Source organism: Notamacropus eugenii, chromosome 2, assembly GCF_028372415.1.
Source record: "Notamacropus eugenii isolate mMacEug1 chromosome 2, mMacEug1.pri_v2, whole genome shotgun sequence".
In the NCBI taxonomy this organism is placed as follows: Eukaryota; Metazoa; Chordata; class Mammalia; order Diprotodontia; family Macropodidae; genus Notamacropus; species Notamacropus eugenii.
The window spans coordinates 314,021,791-314,035,791 of NC_092873.1; the positions used below are offsets into that span (position 1 = coordinate 314,021,791).

The following is a 14,001-nucleotide window of genomic DNA, read 5'->3' on the forward strand; positions in this document are numbered from 1 at the left end:
AAGTGAATGTTGTAAACTGAAAATAAATAAATTAATTTAAAATAACTTGCTTCATTGTGGACCCAACTCATATTATGTAACATAAATTTGTAGTGGTCCCAGTCACTAGTGTCTGATTAGCACCCAAGTAGGAGTGGAGACAGAGAATTGTGTCAGTATTCCAAGACTGAGGTTTGTCAAAGTAAGTTCTTAGGATAAAGGCTCAAGTAACTAGAGAAATAGGATAATAGAGATATGAACTAGTTCACCAAGAAGTAAAAATGGGGAAGGGAATGAGCATAGCCAGTGAAAGGTGATATCTTGGGAAACTATTGAGGGATGGAGGGATTAGCGGTTTTGATGAGGATGAAGATCAGGGTTTGGCATTTCAAGGTAAAAGATGGAGAGATGGAATGATAACAGATTAAGATCAGATAAAGAAATTTCAGTCCCTCAACATGGATGAGGAACACTTGTGGGTGATTGATAGCATAGTCAAACACATGATCATATCTGTGTGTAGCTGTGGTGGAATGGAGAAGTAGTGGGAGATGGGAAATGAACAAATTGAAGAACTAGAAAATTAGAGTCTTTGAGGGAGTATCAATATGTATATTCAGGTCCGTTAGGATGAGGACAAGAAATGATGAGGAGAAAAGACTGGGTCAGGCCCTGAACTCAGTGAAGAAAGGAGTACTAAAGATAAGCTCTATCAAAATTTTTTTGGTTGGTACATATTGATTGGATGAACCTAAGCGAAATAGAAGCTATGGAATGATAGTGGTAGAGGAAGAACATGGGAGTGGCAGTGTGTGGAAACAAGAAGTAGGGGAGACAGAAAGCATTCCAACTCCATGATCAGCTGATTGGAATGGGTCAGAGTATGAGTGAAGATGCAACCAGTGCTAGAAAGGGTCGTTACAGAAGCTGTGTCATCTGGAGGAAGCCCTATCCCAGTGAGTGCAAAAATCTTGTAAGAATTTGAAATGAAAAGATTTAAGATGAAATCTAGTTTGTTCCTTATAGATTAGGCATTCCAGAGGTAACAATAGAAAGGCTGAGTAGCCCTAGAATGTGAGATTGAGTTGAGGGAAGATGAGAATAAAAGAGCAGGAAGTTGCAATGTAGAATTGGTTTGAACAATGGCAACCTAGAATTCAGAACCACTAAGACAGGGTATGTATGACGGGATGTTAATCAGTTCCTTAATTAGGGCTCTTGCTGTGCTCTTATTGTCAGAGTCTGACTTCCCTTTGAATCTCCCTTTTTTCCAAACAAGCAGCATTGTAGTAATAGAAAGAGCACTGACATTGGTTTCAGCAGATCTTCATTTTAAACCAACTTTGGTCACTAACTTGGACAAATCACTTTGCTTCTTTCATCTTCAGTTTCCTTTGTAAAGTATACAGTACCTACCTCTCTCACAGAGCTGTTCTGATGATTAAATAATTATTTGTAAGGAAAAAATACATGACAAATTATAGTATTATTAGTTTCTAGTTACAGATACAACTACTGCCCACTGAAGCACTGCTTATTAAACTTACAAAAGATGCAAAAGTGAGAGGGATAGATAACCTATTAGATTATTTTTTAGCAGACTGGAATGTTGGTCCAAATCTAAAAAAGATATATAGAATAAAGGGAAATTGTTACACTTGGGTTTAAAAAATCAACTTTACAAGTACAAGATAAAAAAAGTCATGGCTACAAAGTTTTTGATTTTCGTGAAAAATATCTGAGACTTTTAATGGAATACAAGCTCAATAAAAGCATAATATAAGTACCCAAAAAAACTTTTGCAACTTTAGGATACATTAAGAGGACTGTGGTATCCAGGACTGGGAATTGCAATTCCTATTCTATCTATTGTGCTTTATCCAGAACATATGTCATGTATCATGTTGAATTCTGGATGCCACAATTAGGAAACACATTAATAAACTGAAATGTGTCCAGAGACGCTCAGTCAAGACCATGAGGTCATATCATATTAAGATTGGCTGAAGAAACTGGGATGTTTGTCCTGGAGAAGAGAAAATTTAGGGGACAACCTGATAGTCATGTTAAAGTATTTGAAAGATTGTCACGTGGAAGAGAAATTAGTCCATTAGCCCCCTAGGGCAAAATGAGGAGTAATGGATAAAACTTGCAAAGAGACAGTTTGGTGTAAAGAAAGACCCATAAAAATTAGAGTTATCTGAAAGCGAAATGGGTAGTGACTCTACTAGGAGTCTTCAAGCAAAGACTGAATACTTCCTTGTTGGATTGTGGAGGGAATTTTTCTTTAGTTATGTACTTAATTAGATGACTTTTGGGGTCTTTTCCAATGCTGATATTCCATGAAGGTGAAGTGGGTGGGTTTTACCATGGATATCTTATAGGTTAAGGGAAGGAAAATGGACATGGATAAGGACTGAGAGTGCATCTGCTTATTTTTTAACCTAAAAATATGAGCTAGATTTTTGGTTTCAAGTGATTAAGGGTGGATACTCAGGGTTCCATGCTATTCCTGAAAGATACGTTAAAGAAGAGAAAGAGATATTCTAATTCAATCCAGACTAAGGACTGCATATGCTTAAGATTTAAAGACTTAAAAACAGGACTGCTTTAAGAACGACACTTTCATATTCATAATGCTCAGATATCCACACCAGTGTTCAAATATGTTTCAAGTTGTTTTATAAAGATGTTTGTTCACATAAATACAGCAAGGCTATGTTTTCTCTCAGCACCTTGATAAATCCTTAGTTGAAAATTTAATTCTTGGAGGTGAAGCCAAGATGGTGGAGGAAAGGCAGTGACTTGCCTGAGCTCTCCTCAAAACTCTTCTGAACACCTTAAATAATGACACAAAAAAAGAACCCACAAATGGAGAGGGTGAAATAATTTCCAGCCAAAGACAACTTAGAAGTTTGGCAGGAAAGGTATGCCATACTAGGGTAAGAGTGAACAGACCAGACTGCAGCAAACCAGAAGCAGGCCTTGGGAGCTACTGAACATGCATCAATGACTACTTCTAGAGTTCTTAACCCACAGATGATAATGGGATCAAACAACTGATGAGAAAGAGATTACAGAGGTCTGTTTCCTGGCACTGGGGGCAGGCCTCTGTTGTTTTTGCCAACCTCAGATCTGGGTTGCAGTCTTGGGTGGCAAGGAGGAGCACTAGCACACCAGAACTTGTGGACCTGCAGTGCAGCAGGGATCTTCATTACAACTCCAGGGCAGAAAAGTGTGTTTGTGATCACTCACAGATGAGAGCACAGGTCAGGAGACTAGTAAATACCTCTCCTTTTATCATGCTGCCTTGGAAGAACTGAAAACTCACAGGTCCCTAAAAGCATCTCTAAAAATAGCTGCACAAAACCCCTAAAGTTTGGGACGGTATACAAAGGTCTGAAGTACACAATAAACTGGAAAAATAAGCAAACAACAGAAAAAACTCTGAATATAGAAAGTTACTATGATGACAAGGAAGATGAAAACACACTCAGAAGAAGACAATAAAATCAAAGCTCCTACATCCAAAGCCTCCAAGAAAAATATGAATTGTTCTCAGGCCATGAAAAGGCTCAAAAAAGATTTTGAAAATCAAGTAAGCGAGGTAGAGGGAAAGCTGGGAAGAGAAATGAGGGTTATGCAAGAAAATCATGAAAAAAGAGTCAATAACTTGGTAAAGGAGACACAAAAAAAATACTGAAGAAAATAGCACCTTCAAAACAGACTAGGCCAAATGGTAAAAGGGGTACAAAAAAAACTAATAAGGAGAAGAAGGCCTTACAAAGCAAAATTGGCTAAATGGAAAAAGAGAAACAAAAACAGGCCAAGGAGAAAATACTGCAAGCAGCCAGAATAAAAGTTCAAGTATCATGAAGCCACAGTTGAGATAACACAAAATTTAGCAGCTTCCACAATAAAGGATCAGGGGACTTGAATGATATTCCAGAGGGCAAAGGAGCTAGGATTATCACCAAGAATCATATACCCAGTAAAACTGAGTATAATCCTGGATATAAATCCTGGATATAAAAATGGAATTCAATGAAATAGAAGACTTTCAAGCATTCTTCATAAAAAGACCTAAGCTGAATAGAATATTTGACTTTCAAATAAAAGATCAAGAAAGGCATAAAAAGGTAAACAGGAAAGAGAAATCCAAAGGAACTTAATAAAGTTAAACTCTTTACATTCCTACATGGGAAAATGATCCTTATAACCCATAAGAACTTTCTCGCTATTAGGGAAGTAACAAGGAGTACACACACACACACACACACATATAAACAGAGAGACAGAGACAGAGACAGAGAGCGGGCATATATGTGAGCAGAATACCATATTTCACCACATAATTACAACAGATTTTATGTCAAGTGTTTTTGGAAAAAAAAAAAAAAGGAGTGTGACCATTATGTGAAGCTTTAAAAAAATTTGTGCTATTATTACTGAAAGATAATTTATTACTAAATTGTCTTCAGTGCAAGATTAGGATGCAAAGAATACTCATGACTATATGTTAAAATGAGATATTAATGGACTATTGGTGCAGTTGTGAACTGATTGAACTATTCTATAGAGAAATTTGGAACTATGCCCAAAAGGCTATAAAACCATTCATACTCTTTGACCTAGCATTACCATTACTAGGTCTGTATCCCAAAAGAGATAAAAACATCAAAAAGGAAAAGGATATGACAAAAATATTTATAGCAGTTCTTTTCCATGGACAAAGAATTAGAAATTGAGGGGATGTCCATCAATTGAGGAATGGCTGATCAGGATGCTATATGTGATTATGATGAAATACTGTCTTACTATAAGAAATTATGAGTGGGATGCTCTCAGAAAAATCTGAAAAGACTGATACAGAGTGAAAAGTACTGTGTACAAAGTAACAGCAATATCATAAGATGATCAGCTGTGAATGACTTAGCTATCCTCATCAATCCAAGACAACTCTGAAGGACTTGTAATAAAAAATGCTATTTATCCCCAGAAAAAGAACTGAGTGTCTCAATATAGATTGAAGCATATTTTTTACTTTATTTTTTATAAGGTTTTTTTCTCTAGATTTTCTTTTATAACATATGGAACTTACATATATATATATTGCATATATATGTATATATAATATAACATCATGATATAAACATACACAAATATAAGCATACACATTTATAATATATTTATAACTAATATTAAAATATATTTTGCATGACCATACATGCATAACCTATCTCAAATTGCTTGCCTTCTCAATGAGAAGGGTAAGAAGTGAAGAAGGGAGAGAATTTGAAACTGAAAGTTTTAAAAACAAATGTCAAAAATTGTTTTTATATGTAACTAGGGAAAAGCAAAATACTAAACAAAAAAAGAAGAAAATTTAATTCTTGCTCCTAAAGACAATTTGCTCAACTTCTCCCTAACCCCTAGTGAAGGAAGAGGCTTCATGTCTCAGGGTTCACAGTGACTCATGACACTGCTTCCTCCAAGTTATGGCATTTCCAAGTAAGAGAAACTTGGAGAAAAGTATGACATCATCAACCCAGTACAAAATGAATTAATCAAATATTAAACACTCAAGGTGAAAAGTAAACGGGTTAAGGTCTATAAATGCAACAACAAAGATGTGTAATAGAAGGGGGAAATAACATTTGATTTTCCAGAAGTTTTAATTTCCTCACAGAAATAGAGTGAATAATTAGGTGAAAGTACCAGATGTCCAGCACATTTTCTAAGTGTTGAGCATACAAATAGAAAAACAAGACAGTCTATTTCTAAAGAGTTCACATTCTAACTGGGGGTAAAACTTATCTTCTTCTCTGACTCTTTCCCTTTCCTTTTTTCTCCTCTTCCTTCTCTCCCCTCCCTTCTCTTTTCTCCCTTCTCCCTCCCCTTCCCTCACCATCTCCTCTCCCATCCCCATCTTCCCCTCCATTCTTTCTCCTTCCTCCCATCCCCTGCCTAGATGATCCATGGTGGAGAAAGCTGAGGAGGTCATGGAGACTGCTGAGGCAGACATCAGAGGACTGTGCCAGGACATGTTCTCCAAAATGGCCACATAATCCAACCATTCTGGAAAGCAATTTGGAACTATGCCCAATGGGCTACAAAAATATGCATACTCTTTGACCCAGTAATAGTGCTTCTAGGACTGCATCCCCCAAGAGATCATAAAAATGGGAAAGGGTCCCACATATACAAAAATATTTATAGCAACACTCTTTGTGGTGGTCAAAAAGTGGAAATCAAGGGGATGCCCATCAATTGGGGAATGGCTGAATAAATTATGGTATATGAATGTAATGGAGTACTATTGTGCTATAAGAAAGGATGAACAGGAAGACTTCAGAGAGGCCTGGAAAGACTTATATGATCTGATGCTGAGTGAAAGGAGCAGAACCAGGAGAACTTTGCGCACAGCAATGACCATAGTGTGCGAGAGTTTCTTCTGGTAGACTTGGAACATCATTGCAATGCAAGGACTTAAAAAAAATTCCCAATGATCTTTTAAAGTAAAATGCCTTCCACGTTCAGAGAAAGAACTATGGAATTCAATCATAGTATGTAACAGATCTATGTGTGTGTGTGTGTGTGTGTGTGTGTTACATTTTGGTTTGTTATATGATTTCTCCCATTAATTTTAATTCTTCTGCACAGCATGACTATAGTGAAAATGTGTTTAATAAGAATGTTTGTGTAGAACCTACATAAAATTGTATGCTGTCTCGGGGAGGGAAAGAGGAGCTGGGGGAGGGAGGGGAAAAAATTCTAAGTTGTGTGGTAGTGATTGTAGAACACTGAAAATAAATAAAATTAATAAAAGTAAATAAAAACACAAAAAAAAACCCCCAAAATGGCCACATAACTGGCAGGCAGGCTGACAGCTACCAGTGAAAATTATAAACTTCTGGAAAATATAAACAAATTGGCCAGCATGAAGTATCTAAAATGAAAGATATTGCAGCTAACATAAGAAGAAATCTAAAGGACTTAAACCAGAAATAGACAACATCAGTCTTATCTGGATGAGAAGACTTTAGTTGAGGAGTAAGTAGCAGCTCTTGAGCCAGAAGCTTACTAGGTGGATGCATATTCAAAGAAACTAGGAGCAACGTACAAAAAGTTGGAAAGGTGATGAAAGAATTCTCTAGCACAAAGACTTTAACTACAAGAATGTTTCATAAGAGCTGAAATAAGTGGGATGGAATGTATCACTATGCTTCAATTCCTAAAAGGAAGAAGTGCTGCTGATCCAAGGAGAATTTCAGCCTCCACCTTTGGTTGGATGTGTAACTTGGCCACCCCTTGATGATTTCCTAAACCTGTATTCCCTGGAACCTCATTTAACTGTGTGTTTCATTGTATGCCCCGGACCAAGGTTCAAAAATCAGGATCAACTCCATGTAGAACAGACATAAATGAGAAGTTCTCCTCTCCCTGTCTCCTTCCTTCTTCCCTTTTCCCAAGGGTTCCACCTTGAACTCTGTTCTGAATGTGCCCCCACCCACCCCCTTCATAGTCTGTTTTTGAACTTAAACGATAAATGCCTACTTATGAAAAAAAAAAAGCATGCTGTAGTAAGGCTGATGACAGGGCCTACAGAGGGGTCTTTAGTTTCATTGCCAAGAAAGTGTGATGCTGGTGGGATTTGGGTAGAGAGTTTTTAGGGTAGGTTAGTCCTAAAATAGTGCTGAAGTAGCTTTGAAGCCAGGGCTCATGGTGGTCTTTAAGCAGGAATAACATTCAAGCTGACAGAAGGAGGGGCTATTCATATGAATTTGGATATAAACCATGGTGGTTTGAATGAGTTAGTTAGGGGAAAATTTTTAATGTAAATTTCTCTAATAAAAGCCTCCTACCAAAATCCATAAAAATTGATGCAAATATATAAGAAAAAAGACCCACTGAGCAATATATAAATTGCCAAAGAATATGATCAGATTGAACGTAAGTATAAACTAAATACTCTCAATCACTAACAATAGAAGTGTAAACTAAAACAACCCAGGTTATATTCATACCTATGTGTTTAGAAAAAATGAGTATAAAGTATAAATATATAATACACACATACATGCATATATATAAAGGAAAATGCAAATTATTGGAGGGGCAGTAGGAAAACAGATATACTAATGCACCGTTGGTGGAATTGTGAATTGGTCCATTCATTTTGCAAAGCATACATTGCCAAAAAAGGCATATAGTGAATAAAAAATGTCATTAAACTATGCATATTTTTTGATCCAGTGATACTGCTAGTAAATATACACTGCAAAGAAGTCAGCAAAGGAATGGACCTGTATGTGAAAAATATTTATAGCAACACTTTTTTAATATAAGTTTTTATTGGTGTCTTCTGTTTCTTACATCACTGTCATTATCTCTAGTATCTTTCCCCTTTCCCTTCTCAGAGAGGGGCATATTTGTTATATAACAAAAGATGTTTTTAAAAAGAAAAAAATATATCATCACCACTGATCTCTAGTAATGATAACAATAATGATGATAATAATAATGATAAAGCTAACATTTATAGAGTATTTACTATGTGTCAGGCAGGGGCTGCTAGGAGGAGGTTCATGTACCTAAGTTCAAATCTGGCCTTAGACACTTACCAGGTGTGTGATGTTGGGTAAGTCACTGACCCCTGTTTGATTCAGTTTCCTCATCTGTAAAATGAAGGACATGATAAACCATTCCAGTATTGTTGCCAAGAAAACCTCAAATGGGGTCATGAAGAGTTAGACATGACTGATCAATATCTGAAACAATAGAGTATGCCAGACACTGTGCCAAACACCTTGCAATTGAGAAAGTGAAAATATATGCAATTTGTAGCACTTTTGGTCCCCCTCCACCTCCATAAAGGGGATTGAAGCTATCTTCTCATATCTCTTCATTTGAGGCATATTTTTTTCATTACATTCACTTTTGATTTTTTATATGTAGCTGCTCTTTCATTTTAAGTTACTGTAGTTATTGTGTATATTGTTTTCTTTGCTCTTCTTATTTCTTCCTGCATCAATTCATATAAATATTTTCATGTTTTTCGGTATTATGTACATCATTTCTTACAGCACAGTAACATTCCATTACATTCATGTACCACAATTTGTTTACCCATTCTCCAACTCCAAAATCTTTGCTGTCACAAAAGTACTAATGGGGATATTTTTCTAATTCATAGCTTCTTTGACATAAAAAAAACAGTGATGGAGTCTCTAGATAAAAAGCTATAGACAGTTTAGTCATTTAGTCTGCATAATTCAAAATTGCTTTCTAAAATAGTTGTACCATGTCACAGGAGGATAGAGTGTTCAGGGAAGACTGGTATTTTTGTGTAAGGGCTGTTGAGCCCTTTTTAGGGATGCTTTCCACCTTTAGTGTCTACCTGTTTCACTGAACTCACTTGTGGCTCCAAGCTGCATGTGCTGTAGCCACATCCTGATAAAACATCTCAGAAGACAGGCTAAACCAGGCTGAGGTTAACTGAGGAGTCTCAAACCTGTTGGTGAGTTAATGGGATGTCTACCCCAAGCATGTGCAGACTTCTCCAGCAGAATGGTTCATTTGTTCCAACAGCCATGAAGGCAGCTGAAGCAGGCACTGTGGAGAGTTTAGAGCTTGATTAGACGTTAAAGGCACCAATGTCATTCACTGCATCCCAAGTCATCACCAGTCATTAACTTTTATCTTGCCATTGGACTTTGATGACTCTGTAAGACAGAGTCAGGCCAATGACTGTGCAACTCTGCCTTGCTTAAATTCAATTTATTCATGAATCAAAAGACATTGCCCATATAGCTTTACTGTTTTTACCCACCCCTATCTGTGGCAGAGCCTTTGGAGCTCATATTGATCTGATCAGCTACAGTCAGACACACTATATTTTGACTCTGACATAGTGATGTCATCCTCTTCAAGCATGAAGGACATCACCCCAACCAACTAAGCAACCAACCATGTCACAGCTTGACTAACAACATAATAGTGTGCTTTTCATTCCACAATGTCTCTACTATCAAGTATTGCCATATTTTGCCATCTTTGCCAGATTGCAGAGTATGATGTTTAACCTTGAGGTTGTTCTGATTTGCATTTTTCTTATTAGTGATTTGGAGCTTTTTTTTCATGTGGTTGTGAATACTTTGCTATTCTTCTTTTGACTGTTCATATCCTTTGAACATTTATCTTATTAGTGAATGGCATGGATGCACTTTTTATGGCAGAAACAAAATGGGTACTTGGAATATTATTATAGTAGACTATGTAAAGTATGCCCTAAGAAAGACAAAAAGAACACATTCAGAGAAACTAAGGAAGACTTACATGTTAATGCAGAATAAAGTAAACAGAATTGGGAGAACAATTTGTGCTACAACTACTGTAAAGTGATGAGAAGAAAAAAAGCTTTGAAAAATTGTGTAGCTTTGCTCGATACAGGGACCAATCGTGACTTGATAAAACTGAGATGAAGCATGCTTTTCACTTCTGAGCAGGGATGGACCAGAGAGGCAAAACATGACATAAATTTTCAGATGTGGCCAAGGCATAGATTTGCTTTTTTACTATTTCTTTTTTTTGATCTATTTGTTTTCAGTTTTCTACAATCATTTCCACAGGTCTTAGCTTTTCTCCCCCTCGCTACCCCATCCCTCCCTGAGACAGCATGCAGTCTTATATGAGTTCTACACATACATTCCTATTAACTACGTTTTCACATTAGTCATGTTGCATAGAAGAATTAAAACGAATGGGAGAAACCATGAGAAAAAACAAACTCAAACAAAACATAACACAAGAGAAAACATTCCACTTCATTCTGTGTTTGGATTTCATAGTTCTTTCTCTGGATGTGGATGGCATTTTGCCTCAAGAGTCCTTTGGGAATGTTTTAGATCCTTGCATTTCCGTGAAAGGCTAGGTCTACCTGAGACAGTCCTCAGACACTGTAGCTGTTACTGTGTACAGTGTTCTCCTGGTTCTGCTCATTTCACTCAGCATCAGTTCGTATAGGTCCTTCCAGGCCTCTCTGAAGCCCACTTGTTCATCATTTCTTCTAACACAATAGTATTCCATTACATTCATATACCACAATGTGTCCAGCTATTCCTCAATTGATGGGCATCCCCTTAATTTCCAATTCTTGACCCCCACAAAGACAGCTGCTATAAATATTTTTGTGCATGTGGGACATTTTCCCATTTTTATGATCTCTTTGGGATACAGTCCTAGAAGCAATACAAGGCATAAATTTGTTTTCCTTGATATATTTATCTATTATAAAGAATGTCTTCTCTTTTGTGCAAGGGAGTTTTGGGGAGGGAGTCGATGGCAAAAAAGACAAAAGGAAAGAAAAGAGTATTGTTGAAATATACATAAGAGAAAGAATTTCAAATGGAAATAGAAGAGTGGGATTATTTTGCTACTATTACATTAAATGTAGTTCTTAAAAACAAACTATGTGATAGTTCACAGTTTCATACCCAGTTCTCTTTTATGTTACTTACATATTGAAATCTCGCTGTTTGTTAATATTTGTGAAGTGCATAACAAAAATTTAAACCATATAAGGGAGGCTGATGAGTGTACCTCTGATGAAATTAAAGGCGGTAAGGGAGAGAATAATGAAAATCACACGGAATTCGAGTTGTTGAATTACAGAAATGGTAGCTCATAAAGAGGCAAACAACCTGCAGACAGACATATCTGATAAGTCAGTTAGTTAATACAGCTCTTAGGATCATTTCTAAGAGGGGGTGGAGATTTCTTTCTTTTCTACCTCCACACCAACAGCAGTGCCCAGTAGGATGGAATCCAACAATGAATAAACAGAATAAGAAGAGCAAAAAAAAAAAAAAGTTAATTTTGTCAATCAGGAACTAAACTGTGGGAAGGAGCAGACCTAGAGATTATAGCTGACTGACCTGCCTGGCAGAGATGCTCTGCTCTCTGTGGAGAGGCAGAAGCACAATGATACTATGTAAGAGAAAGAACATCTAGGTCTTGCATTGCTGGAAGTGTGAGTTGCCATTTATCATCTGTGTTCTCTACATATATGCCTTTTTAATACTATATTCTATGTGTGTACCTCTAATGCATGTATTTGTGGGAGATTATGTGGGGATGTGTTTTGTTATTACAGTTCATGTTATGCCATTTCTTTAAATAATTTTTCATTGTGTTAATTGTGTTAACTGGCTGACTATTAAAAGTAAGCACACTTTTAGGGTTAGGGTTAGGGCTCATATTTAGGGTTAGAGTTAGAGTTAGAGTTAGGGTAGCAGCTTGTGGCTATATAGTTTGAATGAAGATGCACTGAGTATTTAGAACCTGGAGTCTCTTGAGGGATCCAAACTGTCTCAGCAAGTTGACCGAGTAGCACAAAAAATTATGCATTGCTCCACAAAAGAATGTGACTTAACCTAAAGTGCTGGGTGGGAATGAAAGATTTTACCTTGCCTGGGTGGGAAGGGGAAAAGAAGATTAAAAAACAAAAGAAGAATGAACAATTTGAGTACATTAAAGGTATTTAGGATAGGGAAGCTAAACAGAAGGTAGGAATAATTAGTATCAAAATAATATAGGGAAAAAATTACTATTTAAAAATGTTTATTACAGGCAGACTTCAGAAATACCTGGATAGATGATGCTGAGTGAAGTGAGCAGAACCAGGAGAACATTATACGCAGTAACACAGTCACAGTGTGCAAGGGCTATTGATTAGTCCTCCATAGCAAAGCAAAGACCTAAAATATTTCCAAAGGACTCATGATGTACAATGGTATCCACATCAAGAGAAAGAACTGTGGAGTTAGAACGCAGAAAGATGCAGACTATTTTCTTTGGTTATATTTGGTTTTGCTTAGTTTTACTCATGCTTTCTCCTATTCATTTTAATTCTTCTATGCAACATGAATAATGTGAAAATGAGTTTAATAGGAATGTATGTGTAGAACCCATATAAGATTGCATGCCTTCCTGGGGAGGGAAGGGGAAGGGAGAGGGAGAAAATTTAAAAGTTATGGAGGTGATTGTTGAAAATTGAAAACAAATAAATTTGAAAAATAAAAAAAGTTAATTAGAAGTAGATAGAGCACCAGCCTAGAGTCAGGAATGCCTGAGTTCAAATCCAGTTTGAGACACTTACTGTGAGATCCTCGGCAAGTCACTGAACCCTGTTTGTCTATTTCCTCATGTATAAAATGAGCTAGAGAAGGAAATGGCAAACCACTCAAATATCTTTGTCAAGAAAATCCCAAATTGGGTTATGAAAGACATGATGGAAGCAACTAAAGAACAATAAGAATGAAACCATTGGGAAAATTATAAATAAAGAGATGAAAATGTGTGATAATAATAGCCTTAAAGGCTAATGAAATGAACAATCCTATAAATTGAAAGAAGTTGTAGAATGAATAAGCAAAAACAAAACCTTATACCCTAGAAGCCACATGATTTCAAATCACTAGGCTTGAAGTTCCACCTTCCTGTAAAGACTACAATGAAAAGTGTTAAAGTTGTTTGTTACAGTATAAAGATATTTGGATTAAAAAATCTGAGTTTGAACACAAGCTGTGCTAATTGGGCAAGTCAATTAATGTTCCTAGGCATCAGTCTCCTCATCTAAAAGGCTGGACTAGATAGTTCTTATCATCTCTTATAACTCTAAAATTCTATAACCTACACTAGATGCTATCACAACAGATAGGTGTTTATTCTTGGAAGTGCACATTCTAGCACTTACTGGCTCCCTCTGTGACTAAGGGTGCAAGGAATATTATACTTCAAGGCAACTTTGGTAATGCCTCAGTGAACATTACCACTTTCTTAAGACTGGGGAAAATAGACCTATGGGACATTTTACTTTCCTTGTTTTCAGCATGACTGCTGAAACTATTAAGAGATCCATTTAGCTACAGAAAGTTTTATTTTCTATCAGAAACAGAACCTTAAGAGTACAGACCAAAATGTTAACGTAATTTCAAACAAAATTGCAGAAAACAGCTGTCT

The 14,001-nt window shown here is 36.6% G+C and overlaps 1 protein-coding gene across 20 annotated transcripts in view; it reads right to left on the bottom strand.

Annotated features, from left to right (window-relative positions):
* Nucleotides 1-14,001, bottom strand: part of MYOCD (myocardin) — a 167,189-nt gene that overhangs the window by 130,970 nt on the left and 22,218 nt on the right. For 3 of the 20 annotated variants that reach the window (XM_072645041.1, XM_072645037.1, XM_072645048.1), the window contains 2 exons: nucleotides 9,494-9,594; nucleotides 8,604-8,657 (listed from right to left, as the gene is read on the bottom strand). The exons of 11 other annotated variants lie outside the window; for them this stretch is intronic. The gene's annotated coding sequence lies outside the window, so the exon portion shown is untranslated. 6 more of the 20 variants (XM_072645044.1, XM_072645039.1, XM_072645040.1 and 3 more) reach the window with 4 other exon arrangements.